The sequence below is a fragment of the Saccopteryx bilineata genome, chromosome 3 (assembly GCF_036850765.1).
Source record: "Saccopteryx bilineata isolate mSacBil1 chromosome 3, mSacBil1_pri_phased_curated, whole genome shotgun sequence".
In the NCBI taxonomy this organism is placed as follows: domain Eukaryota; kingdom Metazoa; phylum Chordata; class Mammalia; order Chiroptera; family Emballonuridae; genus Saccopteryx; species Saccopteryx bilineata.
The window spans coordinates 238,543,092-238,557,205 of NC_089492.1; the positions used below are offsets into that span (position 1 = coordinate 238,543,092).

The 14,114-nt window shown below is 40.0% G+C and overlaps 1 protein-coding gene across 8 annotated transcripts in view; it reads right to left on the reverse strand.

Moving 5' to 3' along the window:
• Positions 1-5,323, reverse strand: part of ALG6 (ALG6 alpha-1,3-glucosyltransferase) — a 60,674-nt gene extending 55,351 nt beyond the window's left edge. For 3 of the 8 annotated variants that reach the window (XM_066268998.1, XM_066268993.1, XM_066269000.1), the window contains exons 1-2: positions 5,176-5,323; positions 4,101-4,388 (exon numbers count right to left, since the gene is read on the reverse strand). The gene's annotated coding sequence lies outside the window, so the exon portion shown is untranslated. The remainder of the gene's footprint in view (positions 1-4,100; positions 4,389-5,175) is intronic. The other 5 variants (XM_066268995.1, XM_066268994.1, XM_066268996.1 and 2 more) reach the window with 5 other exon arrangements.
• Positions 5,324-14,114: the final 8,791 nt, after the last annotated feature.

Below are 14,114 nucleotides of genomic sequence, written 5' to 3' on the forward strand. Positions count from 1 at the left end.
AAAGACACCCCTGGTCATTCCCAAAGCTTTCTCCCCACTTCTGAACATCTCCAGTCAACAGTGCTTACACAATTTTTAGTAAAACGAATATTTCTAATCCATAAATTAGGATCTAAAAACAAAACAAAAAAATTATGGGCCACCTTAACCACAGAATATACTTTAATCTAAACATGATCCCATGGTCTCTAACTTGAAGCCCAAGGTAGCTGGCTTGAGCCCAAGGTCACTGGCTCAGCTGGAGCCCCCCAGTCAAGGCAATTAATGAACAAATGAAATGCCACAACTAGAAGTTGATGCTTCTCATCTCTCTCCCTTCCTGTTGCTCTCTTAAAAAAAAAAAGAAAAAAAGCAAGTGACAACTCTAGAACTAATGAAGTCTAGCATCTAATCAGGTAGAATGACACAAAGCATTTGTAAGGTCATGTAACTACATTATTCTCATTTGGGTTATATCATATATAAATCCTGTTTCCTCCCTCCTAATGCATCCATTTTGATCATTTTACTGTTCACTAGAAGTTTTATTACAGAGGCAAAATAAGAGGAAACATTAAAATTAAATCTCTTTTTATTTATTTATTTGTTTATTTATTTTTACAGAGGCAGAGATAGACAGGGACAGACAGACAGAAACGGAGAGAGATGAGAAGCATCAATCATTCGTTTTTCGTTGCGCGTTGCGACTTCTTAGTTGTTCATTGATTGCTTTCTCATATGTGCCTTGACCGTGGGCCTTCAGCAGACCGAGTAACTCCTTGCTGGAGCCAAGGACCTTGGGTCCAAGCTGGTGAGCTTTTCTGCTCAAGCCAGATGAGCCTACGCTTAAGCTGGCGACCTCGGGGTCTTGAACCTGGGTCCTTCCGCATCCCAGTCCGACGCTCTATCCACTGCGCCACCATCTGGTCAGGTTTAAATCTCTTTTTGATGCTGATTCTGTGTTTGACAAGGTTAGAGACCATTATAAACCACCCAAATTCTTTTAGTCTAACTCAAAAAGCTCCTTTCATCAACATTTTCCACCATATATTCCAAAATTGCAATAGAACACTCTATTTTTGTCTAGACATTATGTGTAAAATTGATTTTACAAATGCTAATTCCTGGATTTAACAATGTATGAATACAATGTACTTAAAACTAATATTCTGTATTGGAAATTTAAATCACTAATATGACCAAGTTAAATCACTTATCCACAGCTTCAGATAATCATATTTAAGTACTTCCCAGGGACCTTAAGTTAACAAAAATAAACTACCAATAACACTTAATAATCACAATGAACTTAAAAGAACATAATGCTTAACTAATACCATGCGGATCAAGTTTGTTAATCACACACTGATGTAAAGATTAGCTAACTGAGGCACTACAGAATCATCTCCAAAGAGATATGGACAACATCTACGATGGACCAAATCTAACTCCTCCAGAAGTCATGACAGAGATAAAATCAAATAAGTTCAAGAATCTGGGTTGTTTTGTTTGTTTGTTTTTAAGTGAAAGGAGGGGAGATACTGTGACAGATCCCCGCATGTGCCTGAGAGGGATCCACACCACAACCTGGGTCTTGGGCCAATGCTTGAATTCACCAAGCAATTTTTAGCACCTGAGGCTGTGGCACTGGAGCCAACCCAGCTATCCTGGGTTGATAACAGATAACAGATGATATCTATCAGTTCTCTATGAATCCAGAACTGATCAATGTCACAGGTATTCTGATTAACTATTAAGAAATCTTTTCTAACAATTAGAGCTGTCTAAACATAAAATGAGCTTCTTGAGAGGAGCTCCTCTTTAACAGTTTCAAATGGAAGCTGAGCAAATAGTTGACAAGAATATTTTTAGAGTGTAAAACAGATAACTAATTCATAAAGCACCTTCTAAATCTGATTTTGGAAGCATACTATGTGTCTGAATTAATATAAATCCTGACAATACAAAAGAAGATTTGGTCTCCCAACATAATGTTTCCTAATTCCTAATAGTTGTCTAGTACTGTCATATTTATAGGGCTTCTTTGATAAGTAAAATGAATAGGACTTCCCATCTTCCACAAGTGGCTCATGTTAGAAACTGAAGAATATCACTCTGACATCTATTCCACTTAGAATAAAATACAAATACCCCAGACATAAGACCCTCTATGATCTGACCTGTTTGCCCTCTCCAATTTCATCTGTCAGCTTTCCCAAGTACCTCCCTCTTTTCTTAGGACCTGACAGACTCATTCACACCTCCGTTCCTTTCCACTTCTATTCCCTCTGCTTGGAATGCCCTTTACGCGACTCACCGGCCAATCTTTTGTCCTTCATGTTATACCTCAGGTCATTCTCTCAAAAGATCAACCCTGACCATCCTTACTGTTTATATACAGTCTACCGGAAAGTTCTGTCCATTTTTGGAATAAAACAAAATACAAATTTTTCTTACCATCAATAAACTTTATTAAATAATATAATTGCCATTATTATTAATGATTTCTTGCCAGCGTGAGGGCAATTTGTATATCCCATTTTTGAAAAATGTTTTCTCTTTTGATGCGAAAAACTGAACCAGTGCTTGTTTGATATCTTCTTCATTTTTGAATTTTTTGCCCTTCAAAAAATTTTGTAAGGACAAAAACAAGTGATAGTTGGAGGGTGCTAAGTCCGGGGAATATGGTGGATGCGACAGAATTTCCCAGCCTAGTTCTGCAATTTTTTGATGAGTCCCCAAAGCAGCATGTGGCCTGGCATTATCATGATGCAGTATGATGTTCTTCCTATTGAACATCACCGGACTCTTTTCTTGGACTGCTGTCTTATCCAGTTGCTGACAATACTTCTCCGAATTGAGCTTTTTGTTCGGTTTTAAAAGCTCATAATGTATTGGTCCTCCAATGTCCCACCATATACATAACATTCTCTTATTCAGAGTCAAATTTGGTTCAGAGGTGGAAGGGCTAGGTTTTCCTTATGATGTTTTCATAGGTAATCCACTTTTCATCCCCAGTTATCATCCGGTTCAAGAAGGGCTCGATTTTGTTCCGAGCAAGCAGAGATGTGCATATGACGACTCGATCATCCAAATTCTTCTGACTTAATTCATGTGGCACCCATCTTGAGTACTTCCATGCCAGTCCTAACTTCCGAATATGGTCCAAAATGGTTTGCTGAGCTGAATTAAGCCTTTCTGCGATCTCCGATGTTGTCAGAAAAGGATCTTGCTCCAACATGGTCTTAACAACATCGTCATCAATCAAAGATGGTAGCCCAGAACATGGCTTATCAGAAAGGTTGAAATCACCTGTTTCGAATTTTTCAAACCATCTTCTGCATGTCCTATCAGAAACTGTACCTTCACCAAACACTTTCAATAAATTTCTACAAGCTTCTGTAGCATTTCTTCCTTGTTGAAATTCGTAAAAATTACAGTGGCGTAAATGAACTTTATCAGTAGCCATGGGTATACTATGGCTTCACACATAAGACTAATGAGAATCAACTGTTTTAGTTAATTTGCTATATCAGTATGTATACATTAAGTGATAAAAACAGAGAGGCACACATGCGCCAAATAAACATGTGCTTACGTGTCGAAACTTGTTGTGATAGAAAAGGATAGAACTTTCCGGTAGACCTGATACCACTACCTTCTTTAATTTTCTGCCTAATTCTTTTCACCATCAGAAATTCTATTTTCACACAACATGGAACAATCTCACAAATATAACTAAGTAAGAAAAGCTAGATATCATAGAACATATTTGGTCCCACCTGTGAAAGCCTCTTAAATAGGTAAAACTAATCTATGGTGGTAGAAACCAGATTACCTTGGGGAGAAAAGAGGATTGTAATTGGAACAGATGTCCAGGGGCGTTTTTCTGAGATGTTATGTTGTTTCTTGATTTGAGTGGTAAATAAAAGATGTAGTTACTTTATGATCGTATCAACAGAATTGTATGATTTCTGTAGTCTTATCATGTGTTATATTCCATTACAAAGGTATGAAAGGAAATTATTATTTTTTGTCAACTAGAATATATGTTCCCTGAGCTGAGAAAAATGTTCACAGAAAGCAGGTACTCCTCAAGAACAGAACAACTCCCCACTTACCATGGTTCAACTTAGGATTTTCAGCTTTACCACGGTGAGAAACCAATACACATTCAGTAGAAACCAAACTTCCAATTTTGAATTTCAGTCTTTTCCTGAGCTAGTGATATGCTCTACAATTTTCTAAAGCTGGGCAGCAGCCACCAGCCCACCTGCAGCTCCCAGTCAGCAGCTACATCGCAAGGGTCAACAACCCACGCTCCAGTGTCCAGTACGGCCAGCAGCGGTTTTCGGATTTCCTTTTCATATCCCATTATGTCTACAAAACCGCCTATTTGTCTCTTGCTTCTGGTGAAAAGGGGAAGACAATTACTCTACAGATGAAACTCAAGATAGTTGCCCAGCCTTAAGCTAATATAAGTGATCTGAACAAGTTTAATGTAGGCTAGAGACTATGATGTTGGGTATTTTAGGTGTGTTCAAGTATTGTCAATTTAGGATGGGTTATCTGCATGTAATCCTATTTGCTGAATGACGTGTGATATTGGGACGTACTTAGTGTTGCTGAGTCCTTAATGGTTACAGATATCATGTGAGACTCTTCTTGAACAAGTAAAAAGGGTTCTTGATTACTTTTTCCATCTGTAAAGCAAAATACAGTAACTTGCTAACCACTCCACTGGGCCAGGAAGTTGTCACACTGGCGGCTAAGTGTTCCACTCTGCTCTGCCCAGAGAGCGCGTCTGGACATCAGAAAAGCCGACCGTCCACTTCCCAGAGCCCAGTTTGTTCCTTTTAGTCTGAAAGGTGCTTCCCGCAGGGTGGACAAAACACCCAGGGAGTACAGCTGTCCCAGGTGAGCACGACATGCAAAAAGGGACCCCTCCTGACGTCCCCGCCCCCACCGCCCTTCCTCTAGCGGGCCAGACCCTCAGGACCCCAGAACCGGGGCTAAGCTGCTCCAGCCCAGGGGATCCCACCACTGTCACCACGTCCCCACGCCACGCCCAAGCGAGCCAGCAAGCTGGGCGGCGGAGGCCTGGACGTCGTCCCTCGCAGTGAAAACGAGCTGGTGGCCGAGTCGCCACGAGCGCGCAGCTCCGCGGCCCACGGCGGATCCCCAGCCCCTCCTCACCTTGGCTGGGCGGTCCCCAGCCCCAGGATCCCGGTCTTAACCCCGCCGCCCACGCCACCTTGAGATTCGCGCCCGCAGCGGGTTCCAAGAAAGCGCCTGCGCGCTCGCCCCCGCGGCGGAATGCCCCTCTGCCTTCCGCCTTCGGCCGCGGGAGCGAGCCCGTCCGGCGTGAGGGGAGGGGCGTGGGGAGGGGCGCAAGGCGGGGGCGGGCTTAGGAGGCGTGACACGAGCGGCTGGAACCCGAGAGGCCTCGGGTCCGGGTTACGCTTGGGGCAGGTGGAAAGCCCCTTGCTCTTCTTTCCTGGGATGGTGGCCAGGGCTTGCGCGGCTGCTTAGTCCACAGATTCCTGCTAGGGGCGCGTCCTGGCCCGCTTCACAGAGTGGAGAGCCCTTGCCTGGTTCTGATCACAGAACAGTAGGTCTTCCTTTGGGCCTGTGAAGAAATCAAAAAGCCAACCTGCTCACTTTCTTCGAGCAATCTGCCTGTGAAGAGGAATGAATTAACGCAATAAAGACACTTTATATAAGAAACGTTATTGAATGACCATTTCGAGATCCCGTGGGCTATGCAGAACAGCCCTGGCTTCCAGGAACAGCCCTGGCTCCCACTACACGTTTCCCACCAGGCAGCTTGGACCACCTATTCCCAAACTGCCAAAAATAACTACATTCCCTCCTTTGTTCAGAAAATGCTCTCATTCCTCCCTTCTGAATCCTGCTGTTCTGTTTCAGCCTAACGCTCTAACTTGTAATCCACAAGTATCAGCAATGTTTGGCTCTGGCTTTATGCTATACAGGTCTGAGCAACTCTCTGGATCTTGGCTTCTTCATCTGTGAAATGAGTGAATGGAGCTAGGTAAACATCCAGATGTAGAATTTTATTCTATAGTTAAATGGCCATAGGCACTGGAAATTTGAACACATATGGCCAAGTCCTTGCCCTCAAGATACTTAATTCTTATTGGGGAGACATTTTCATAAAAGGATAGAAAGCAACAGAATGGAGCATATGCTAAATGCAGATTACAGGTAAATGCATTAAGCACTATAGGACTTCAGGGATGAGGGTTCACTGGAAACTGAAAACTATCAGGAGATGCTCTCCCTGGAGGAGCAGGGTGAGCTTTGAAGTAAAGCCCGAGCTTACATAAGCCAAGAGGGTGGGAATGGGACTCTAGATAAAGGTGGTTCAGGCCAAATTTGTTAGAGCTGAAAAGTACAGAACACTTCCTCCAGTTTATTTTTTTATATATATATATATTTTTTTTGAGAGAGAGAGATAGAGGGACAGACAGAGACAGACAGGAAGGGAGAGAGATGAGAAGTATCAGTTCATAATGCAGCACCTCAGTTGTTCATCGATTGCTTTCTCATCTGTTCCTTGTCTGGGGGTGGGGTGCTTCAGCTGAGCTAGTGACCCCTTGCTCAAGTCAGAAACCTTTGGTTCAGGCCAGCAACCTTTGGACTCAAGCCGGTGACCATGGGGTCATATCTATGATCCCATGCTCAAGCCGGCAACCCCGCACTCAATCTGGTGAGCCCACACTGGAGCCCGTGACCTCAGGGTTTCAAACCTGGGTCCTTAGCATCCCAGAGCGATGCTCCATCCACTGTGCCACCTCCTGATCAGATACTTCTTCCAGTTCAGACGGTGGGTGATGAAGCTGGAAAGGAATAATTATGGAGAGCCTTGAGTACCAGGCTATAGTGTTTGGAATTTATTCAATGATCAGTAAGAGGCCATTAATGACTTTTAGCACAGAGTCAAGTGCATGGGACTATGTTAGAGAAAATTGAAGTGATAATGGATAAAGGGAATCAGAGGAAAAGGTAGAAATCATTATAGTAGTCCTTGCACAATTAGACAGGGACCTGGACTAAGATGGTAACTGTGAAACTGGGAAAGAAGAGATCAATGCAAGAGGAAAAATGTTCAAGTCTTGGTAACATACTAGATATGTAGAAAAAGTGAAACAGAAGGAAAAATCAAGGAGGGCTCCCAAGATTTCAAGTCTGAATTACAAGATCTGAAAGATCTAGGGAATGCTAGAGGAGAAGCTAGCTTAGAGGGAAAGGTGATGCATTGTATTCAGTTTGAGGTGACATCAAGACAACAAAGTAGTAATGTTCAGGTGCTAGTTATGAGTCATACACGAGAAAAGAAGTTGGGGCTAAAGACAGAGATATGAAAGTCTTCCATTTGGCTAAAGAATGAGGAATACAGTATGGAAGAATAGACAACCATGCTTGAATAAACACATGTTAAAGGTAAAGAGGATAAAGGCAAGTTGATGAAGAATATTACATGGGTACAATTGTAGGGAGAAATCCAGTACATTGCATGATCATAAATGTTAATCATCTTGTGAACAAGAACCTTGTTAGGCAGACCAACAATCATGTTTTATTGAATCAAATTGGCTCTTTCCATTGTAAGAAGCACCAGTGTTTTATGTACCACTAAAAAAGAAAAAAAAAATGTTACCACTTAAACTAGTTATGATTGAAAAACATATTATTTCAGAAATATTAATATGTGAAAAATAAACAATTACAAATGGTGAAAGTCTGTATCAATCTCACCCTTCTGGCACAGTATTAACAAAGTTGGTGCTTAAAATGTTCATTGAGCCTGACCAGGCGGTGGCGCAGTGGATAGAGCATCGAACTGGGATGCAGAAGGACCCAGGTTTGAGACCCCGTGGTCGCCAGCTTGAGTGAGAGCTCATCTGGTTTGAGCAAGGCTCAGTAGCTTGAGTCCAAGGTCACTGGCTTGAGCAAGGAGTCACTCGGTCTGCTGTAGCCCCCCCCCCCAAGGCACATATGAGAAAGCAATCAATGAACAACTAAGGTGCTGCAATGAAGAATTGATGCATCTCATCTGAAGAATTGATGTCTCCCTTCCTGTCTGTCTGTACCTATCTGTCCCTCTCTGTCTCCGTTACACACACACACACACACACACACACACACACACACAATAGCCACTTATAAGCCAAAATAAAAGGTCTCAGTAGAAACCAACCCTGTCAACACCTTGATCTTGGAGTTCTAGCCTCCAGGCCTGTGAGAATATAAATTCTGTTGTTTAAGTCACCTAGGTATTTTGTATGGCAGTCCTAGCAAATACAAGGTATGTACTTATCCATACTCAATGTGCTAGTCAAACTTCCTCATACAAATCATACTTTTATGGTAGTTTCTAGTCATTTCCACCCACTAAGAAAACAAGCCCTTTTCTATATCAGACCCCAGGCTTCCCAGATTCTAGGTGAAAACCATTCATTTGATCATAGCTGTTCAAAATAGAATCTCTTTTCCTGTCTGTACGCCTTCCTCAATTGATCCTGGTATATCATTTTCCATTCTGAAATCTCCCAAGTTTAATTGTACCTTTGCCCCTTCCAGTGAATAAATCTACTTAAATAACATAGAGTTAGAATTAACCTTCACATTTCCAAGTTTCAATGTAGCCATTAGCCTGACCTGTGGTGGCACAGTGAATAAAGCATCAAGGAACACAGGTCGCCAGTTTTAAACCTTGGGCTTGCCTTGGTCAAGGCACATATGGGAGTTGATGCTTCTTTCCCCTCCCTCCATTCTCTCTCTCTCTCTCTCTCTCTCTCTCTCTCTTCTCTATCTAAAATGAATAAATGTTTTAAAACCTTATAAAAAATATATAGCCATTAACTAACAGTAGTCTCTTTTATATGCTAAAGTCTTTCATATTCAATTCATTTGATCCTCACAATAACTCTGAGAAATTGGTAGAGCAGGAATTATTATTCCCTTCTGACTACAAGAAAACTTGAGAGCAACATTTTCCAAAGCTCTACAGAACTCTCATTCAGTGAAATAACTTTTGCAAAATAATAATAATAATAATAATATGAAGACAGTTTCTAAATGAAGAGACAAGTTTGGAAACAATGGGTTCCACAAATCTAAAAAGGAGTCCTTAGGTCTTCTCAGAGCCTTTTATGTGTCATATACATCATGATTCTCAAATAGAATACAGCTGACCCTTGAACAGCACAGATCTGAGCTGTGTAGTCCACTTACATGTGGAGTTTTTATTCAATAAATAAGTGTACTATTTTTGATCTGCAGTTAGGTGTCTGTGGATACAAAGACCCAACTGTATGCATTGGTCTATGATATTTTATGTAGCAGACTTGAATATCCTGGGATTTTGGTGTCCATGGGGATGGGTAATCCTGGAACTAATTCCCTGTGGATACTGAGGGATAACTAAATTGTAGTGGAGTCTAAGTTATGTGCAGATTTAAACTGTTGGAGGTTAGGTGCCCCTAACTCAAAAGTTGTTCAGGAGTCAACTGTATAGAGCCCTGACCGAGTAGCTCAGTTGGTTAGAGCAGCTGTAGTCCCTGCATACCGAAGTTGCCGGGTTCACTCCCCAGTCAGGACACATACAAAAATCAATGAATGCATAAATAAGTGGGACAACAAACTGATATTTCTCTCTTTTTCTTTCTCTTTTCTTTCCTTTTTCTATCTTTAAAAAAAGTATATAAAAAAGTGTCAACTGTAGAGAATTTTCAGGCTTATTTAACCATGGAATACTATCCTCACACCTAACCTCACCTTCTACTTCCCATTCTACAGAGTAGTCCATGAAATACTGTTGGAAATGCTAGTTGGGAACATTGTATAATTTCCCCTAAGAGATACAGCAAATAAATGTCAGAACTATGATTAAACACAGATTTTTGTTACTTTCATTCATTTCCAGGTCTATATAAAAGAAGTTCAGAAGGGCAGAAATTGCACATGCAAAAAAGGCAAAACATTGACATGATGACTGTCGTTAGAATGACTATGAATTTTGAAAATTAAGTTAAGTATAAAGCAAAATTAAATGGAAAAAATGAATCCCTAAACATCAGAAATAAAATGAACAAAAGTACTTAAAAAATGTGTATCCAGTTGATGGCTCAATACACAAAGAATATTCCAAGTGACTTTAAAACAGACCCTGGCTGGGCTGTTCAGTGGATAGAGTGTCATTCCACTGTGCCAAGGTCACAGGTTCAATGCCAGGTCAGGGCACATATGAGAAGCAACCAGTGAGTGCACATCTAAATGTAACAGCTAAGTGGAATTGATGCTTCTCTTTCTCTATCTGTATCCCTCTCCTTCCCACTCCACCCCCCTCAAATCAATGGGGAGGGGGAATGCAGTAATTTGATGATAGATCCCTAATATACCCTAAGAAAAAGATCTGTTAAAAAAATAATTGTTTCCTGACCAGGCGGTGGCGCAGTGGATAGAGTGTCGGACTGGGATGCCGAGGACCCAGGTTCGAGACCCCGAGGTCGCCAGCTTGAGCACAGGCTCATCTAGTTTGAGCAAAAGCTCACCAGCTTGGACCCAAGGTCGCTGGCTTGAGCAAGGTGTTACTCGGTCTGCTGAAGGCCCAAGGTCAAGGCACATATGAGAAAGCAATCAATGAACAACTAAGGTGTTGCAATGAAAAACTGATGATTGATGCTTCTCATCTCTCTCTGTTCCTGTCTGTCTGTTCCTGTCTATCCCTCTCTCTGACTCTCTCTGTCTCTGTAAAAAAAAAAAATTTTTTTAAGTTAAAAAAAATCATTGTTAGAATCACGTTGTTGATTTTAAGATTAATATTGTTCTAACTACTGTATGTGTAAAGTGGGATAAAGAAAATGAAGAGTTATATGATATTCAAATTCTATCATTCCTGGTGTTTTGATACCAAGATTCTTGGTATGGAAAAAATAAATTAAAGGTGTAAGATAGAGTTAAGTATAAGTATAAATTCATGACTTATTTTATTGAATTATTGAAAGGAAGGAAGTGAGGAAGACAAATGGAGGGAGGGAAGAGAAAGGAAGGGGGAAGGAAAGGTAAAAAGGAAGGGGGGAATTGGGAAGCATAGAAATAAAACATATTTCCTAGTTATTTTTACTGAAAGGACTAAAAACAAAGGCCAACTTAATAATAATGAGCATCCTTAGCACAGAGATTGAAGTCTTGAAATATTATTCCTATTTAAAAGAAATCAGGGATCCTTGTAGAAATAGCTAATTAACAAGTTTGGAAAAGAAATATACAAAAATAAATCTGGGGCATTTTGTTATACCAGATATCAAGGAAACTATCAAAGACTACTAGGGTCAATGTCAAAAAGGCTCAGGAGCCAACTTGAAGAGAGTCCCGCCGGCCATAGCTGGCACACACCGAGTATTAGTAAGCATAATAACTACAATGGATTGAAACACATAAAATGTGAATCGACTGTTGAGTCATGTTGAATTCTCTGTACACTCATGATGATACTTAAAAAAAAAGAAAAAGTCACCAATAGAGGAAGCTAATAAGCCACTCATTATTTTGAAACTTGATAAAGAAAAAGACTCAAGCAGTTATTCTGCCTTTGTTATATAAATTATTCCACTGTATAGCCAAGTATAGTTGATTTGGAGAAGATTCTATTTATGGAGTATTTGAGCTGCCCTTCCCTTCCCTTCCCTCTCCCCTTTGTCCTTCCTCTTTCCCTTTCCCCACCCTCTCTTTTACACACACACACACACACGAACACACACGCACACACTGGCATAAGCATACACATGCAGTCGCCCTTATTTCAAACCAACAAAGAGCCTGATAGATGAGACAAATTGCTTTTGGGACTTCAGCAACTAACCTCATATTTGAATGGGACCAAAGTGAAATCAACCTAAACTGCATTGTTATCTACTGTGAATAAAGTGATTTAAATTTCTTTATTGCTTAAGTGAAGCTAATTCATTTATAATTACCTACAGATATACTCATTTATTCAACAAATATTTATTGAATAAATAGCCTGCCCCTAAGGATTTTATAGATCAATATTATATACAGCCCAGGCAAATATAAATCTTTTTTAGTTTTACTATCAGTTTCAGATGCCACTTGGAATTATTTTTATACAAATATAGACTTTTCAAATGTATTATTATAATATACAGCCCAGGCAAATAGGAATCATTTTTAGTTTTACTATCAGTTTCAGATGCCATTTGGAATTATTTTTATACAAATACAGACTTTTCAAATGTATATAATATACATATAAAAATAATTCTGTCAATATGGACCATAAAAGAAATAACACATGTTGCTGCCACATAGTTCAAACTGTGTTATTACAACAGAATCTAGGAACATTTCTAAAAACATCCATATTTTTATATCTTTAATTCTAGATGCAAAAAAGACTGAAAATATAAGTCTGTAAAGGTTCACAGATATCATTTGGTGTGGAAGTCTAAGTTTTATAAAATCGTAAGATTTTAAAGCTCTTGATTTTAAAGTTATTAAAATAGAGGATGGTGCTTATATCTTTACTGATAAAAAGAGTTCTTTAATGTGTCAATGTAATGTATTCATTGGTTCATGGTCCCCAAACCTCCAAGGAGTATAACAAATCTACATCTCTCTCAGCCGAGGATTTTGAATTTAAATTTAAATATATTATATGATATATGATATAACAGCCCAACATATTTTGGAGAATTGTAAACATCTATAATTTCCAATAATGAGTTACACTGTTGGGTCAGTGTTTAAGTAGATTTGTAAAGCCAATATGATAATACAAATGCTGCTTTATTACTTTATCTCCAGTATCTTTCACAACTGAGTGGATTGTCACACTCTATTATGTGGCACACAGATCCATTGGCTGGAGCTATCATGCTACTTGTCTAAAATGCTCTTTGAAAATGAAAATTTGGGCTAAATATAAAGGAGGCAACCTGCCAGTAAGAACTATTCAAACCAAAACGTCTCCCCGAGGAAAATGATAAGAACTCCATTTTAAAATCAGATAAATCAAAATGGTAGGAGGTTCCAACTTGTAAATTTTATGGTAAATACATCAAGATTTAAAGTCAGACTTTTAACCTGACTAGGCTGTGGTGCAGTGGATAGAGTATTGACCTGGAATGCAGAGGACCCAGGTTCAAAACCCCAAGGTCTGCCTTGTGTGTGGGGTCACCAAGTTGAGCATGGGATCATAAACATGACTCCATGGTTGCTGGCTTGCGCCCAAGGATGCTCGCTTGAGCAAGGGGGTCACTGACTCAGCTGGTGACCCCCCACCCCCGTCAAGGCATGTATGAGAAAGCAATCAATGAACAACTAAGGTGCCTCAACAAAGAATTGAGGTTTCTCACCTCTCCTGTCCTGTCTGTCCCTCTCTCTGTCTCTCTCTCTCTTGCTAAAATAAACTCAGACTTTTTTTTAAAAGATTTTATTTATTGATTTTACAGAGAGAAGAGGGGAGAGAACAAGAAGTATCAAGTCATAGTTGCTTCACTTTAGTTGTTCATTGATTGCTTGTTGTATGTGCCTTGACTGGGCAAGCCCAGGGTTTTGAACCGGTGACCTCAGCATTCCAAGTCAATGCCTTATCCACTGCGCCACCATAGGTCAGGCTAAACTCAAACTATTAAACATATTTTTATTTATAGTAAAAACTCAAAGTCCATATCAAAGAAACAGATGAAGTAATAAAATAAAGCCTTTTCTTCCTACTTGTTTTTTGCTGTTGTTTTGCTCACCAAAATATTTTTTAAAGATTGCCATCTAAAAAAGAGCACTGAGGAGTGGAGTGGGACACAAAATAAACAACATGTTTTATCCCCATTTTGTTTTACAGTGGGTTTGGGGTTTGGTTTTAATGAGAAAGGGGATGGCAGATATTGTCAGTAGTAACACTCTGCCTCTAGGAACATGGGTTTAATAATCTCAGTGAGATACCACATGTGCCCAGTAATAGTAGCTACTACATATCACCTGAATGATTCTCATAAAAATGAAGGAAAGAACCTAGGTACTTGGATGGTGTGAAGGAAAATCTTCCTTCCTGGATATGCAGTGAAGACAGGTTTGGGGGGAAAAAAATC